We start from the raw sequence: 3,861 nt of genomic DNA on the forward strand, positions 1-3,861 counted from the left end.
ATCTGTGTTTCTTCCATGGAACATCATTTAAGCACCCCCCACAAGCATTAATTGCTATTAATTGGTAGAAGGCTCCCTATGTAGTTTCTTCCAGACTTGTTTTTTTTTTTTTTAAATAGATGAGCATTGCAGCACTAATTGCTGCCAGCACACATCACATCAGATTCTGACGGCTGTAAAAAAAAAACATCCTCACCCCCTCCGTCATCCGTGAAGAGAAGACTCGAATCAGCCTGTCCAAGTCGACGAGAACACCGTGTTCCAGGAGAACTTGGACGCAGGGGGTCAAAGTTCACTGTCATGTCTGATAATAATTATAGCTTCACACCTGCTTCTCCATTCTAATTAACAAACAAATATGCAAATGAGGCTTTGCTTTTTGCGGGATGGCCTCCCCCAATCAGGGAAAGCTCGTTCAGCTGCTGGATTTTAATTAGAGTAATCAGGCTATGAAGAGGTGGCTGATGGGAAACCGGACTGCAGTGGGGTGGGGTCGGCCCCATGCAGGCATGGCAGTCCATCACGCGTACCGCTGTGGTGTGGCAAAAGACGTGGTAGGCGGTCGGCGTGGTGTAGGGACATCTCATGACAACATCAGCGTGTGGTGTGAAGTTACGCGACCTTAACCAACGTAACCTTGACGACTTTAGACATCAAGTCAAACATACAGTAGATAGCTGGTTTAAAACCGCCAGCTGTGCTAAAATGCTGTTAAAAAGGCAACAGCGTATTATAAAAGCCTGAAAAAAGATGAAAGATTGAAACACATTTATGAAGGGTCAGTAAATGCATACTTGTATTGTATCACCTTCTTAGAAGGCAAAGACTAATGGGACTCTCAGGGAATCTCAGGGAATCTCAGGGAGTGATGGATTGAAGTGGACGGCAGAAAGAAAGAAGGAAAGACAGAAAGAAAGGATAAGTTGCAGTGAGGCAGAGAGAAACAGAGTGAGAGCAGAGAGAATCTGAAAAGATTACCAGTAACGGAACCTTGAATGAAGTGGGGGGAAATCTCTTGCCTACCCCCTTCATACCCTTCATCCTCATCCCTCATGCATTCCCCCCCCCTCTCTCTCTCTCTCTCTCTCTCTCTCTCTCTCTCTCTCTCTCTCTTTCTCTCTGTCTATGGGGAGAGAACCCAGCCTCTGGAAAAGAGCAAATTACAGTTCAGCCTCTCCTCGCCCTCAATCTCAGCCCAGGGCGCATATGAAGTCCAGTAGAGACATCAGGCAAAATTAGCTGCCGCTCCAGGTTGGTACGATTCAATCTCGTCCCCAGAACCCCGAGGCTATGGACATTATGGTCCCCCGACTGGCCGCGGTCAGAGCTCATACTCCTGCATCGGCGCTCGTTGGCGGCATTATGCAGGCGCCGGAGCCAAGCGGATGTGCTACACGCGCTCATTATCGCCCATTAGCATCATATTATATTTCTTTCATACGCTAGCGACGTGTCTTGTATCCATGGACGCGGGCGCTATGCATAATGCAGTGAGGGGACCGGGGTTAGTTCAAAAGTGTGAACAACACGGACGTTAAACAAACTGAATTATTACGCCGTGAGGAGGAGAAGAGGTAAACACCCATGCTCCCTGGACAGGAATCCTTTCTATACTCTATATTCTATACTTTCTATACCATACTTCTGTGCATTTGACACGGAAATATAATGGAGAGAGACACAAGGCCTTGAAGTCTGTCAGCCCTCTCTATGACCCTTTCTGGTCAGTTGAAAGATGGAGAGAGAGAGGGGTCAAATCTGGAGTGATAATGGGAGTGATACCCTTTTGATTTCTGGTGGAAATATGAGGGAATTAGCTGGTGCAATTCCCCTTGGCGTACCATTCGTCTTTCTTGATATCTCCTTCAAACCTGAGGCTATTTTCCTTTGAAATGTTCAGATTAAAGCTGAAACAGTTATGGAGCGTTGGTCTTGGCCTAAGGAATGCTACCAAAGATGTATCCAGCTAGTCATGTAGTCCATTAGCGAGCTACCGCTTAAGGCATTTCATCAGCATGACTCCACCTGCTCCATCAGTTCTGTGCAAGGCTCAATTTGAGCACATTTGTTTTTGTTGGTGGTGTTCATGGCCCACTGTGGACGTGATATCGGGTGTCTGAATATATTTTTGAGAGTGCTCCCACATTGTAAATCAAATGAAAGATGAATGGAATGAAAATCCATGGAAAAAGTAACTCATGAAGGAAATTCATATCAAGCTGTCTCTCTCTCTCTCTCTCTCTCTCTCTCTCTCTCTCTCTCTCTCTCTCTCTCTCTCTCTCACTTCCTCTCCTCTCTGTCTCCCTCCGTTCTCTATACCTCTACTTCTCTCTGTCTCTGTCTATCTCAAACTCTCTCTGTCTCTCTCTCTCTCCTATCTCTTTACCTCTACTTCTCTCTGTCTCTCTTTCTCTCTCTTTCTCTCTCTCTGTCTCCCTCCATGCTCTATACCTCTATTTCTCTCTCTCTCCCTCTCTCTGTCTCACTTCCTCTCCTCTCTGTATTTTCCATACCTCTTCAGTCTGTCTCTCTCTCTCCCATTGTCTCTCTCTCTCTTTCTGTCTCCCTCCATTCTCTATACCTCTACTTCTCTCTCTCTCCCTCTCTCTTTCTCACTTCCTCCCCTCTCTGTCTCCCTCCATTCTCTCTACCTCTTCAGTCTGTCTCTCTCTCCCTCTCTGTCTCTCTTTCTCTCTATCTGTCTCCCTCCATTCTCTATACCTCTACTTCTCCCTCTCTCTGTCTCACTCTCTCTTACTTCCTCTCCTCTCTGTCTCCCTCAATGCTCTATACCTCTACTCCTCTCTGTCTCTCTGTCTACCTCTCTCTGTCTCTCTTTCGCTCTCTTTCTGTCTCCCTCCATTCTCTATACCTTCTCTCTCTCTCTCTCTGTCTCTCTCAGTCTCTCTGTCTCTCTTTGTCTCTCTGTCTCTCTCTCTGTCTCTCTCTGTCTCTCTCTCTCTCTCTCTCGGGCTAAGGGTATTCAGGGTGGTGGACGGCGGAGGGTGCTCTCTCTCTCTCAGGCTGGCAGCCTCCGTCAGGAACATGTGGTAGTAATTTCTCTGTTTTACGGTCGGCCAGAGCAGGAGAGAGAGCGCTGAGACGCGGCTGGATCGTGTCAGGAGCTGCCAGGATCAGGTTACCGTGACAACCTTAACACGGAGGGCCACAGTGCTGGCTGCTGGTGCTGCTGGTGGTGATGGTGAATTGAGGATTTGGGGGGTGAGGGTGGGGGTTGTGTCTCTCTCTCTCTCTCTCTCTCTCTCTCTCTCTCTCTCTCTCTATCTCTCTCCCGATAGAGAGCGACTTTTATAATGATACATTTTTCAGTCGGTAGTAATGCATCTTGAAGTGATACTAAGCATAGAAAACCGTTTATATAGATGTATGATCTCTTCATCAGTCTCCTTCCTCTCTTTCTCCTTTTCTCTCCATATTCATGACCTGTCTTCTTTCTTTCTCCCCCTCTGTCTACAGATCACTTCTTATTCTTCGTCTTCATCGTCATCTTCTTCATCCCCTCTGCAGCCTATCTTTAGGTGCCACAGTCTCCATCCATCCAACAACAGTGGTATCCTTCAGTCGCCTTGACTGTGGGTCTGCCCCTCTCTACCCCTCTCTACCCCTCTATATCCCTCTCTGCCCCTCTCTTCCCCTCTCTACCCCTCTCTATCCCTCTCTGCCCCTCTCTACCCCTATCTACCCCTCTCTACCCCTCTTTGCCCCTCTCTGCCCCTCTCTATCCCTCTCTACCCCTCTCTACCCTTCTCTTCCCCTCTCTACCCCTCTCTACCCCTCTCTTCCCCTCTCTACCCCTCTCTACCCCTCTATACCCCTCTCTACCCCTCTCTACCCCTCTCT

The sequence above is a fragment of the Sprattus sprattus genome, assembly GCF_963457725.1.
Source record: "Sprattus sprattus genome assembly, chromosome: 1".
Taxonomy (NCBI): Eukaryota; Metazoa; Chordata; class Actinopteri; order Clupeiformes; family Clupeidae; genus Sprattus; species Sprattus sprattus.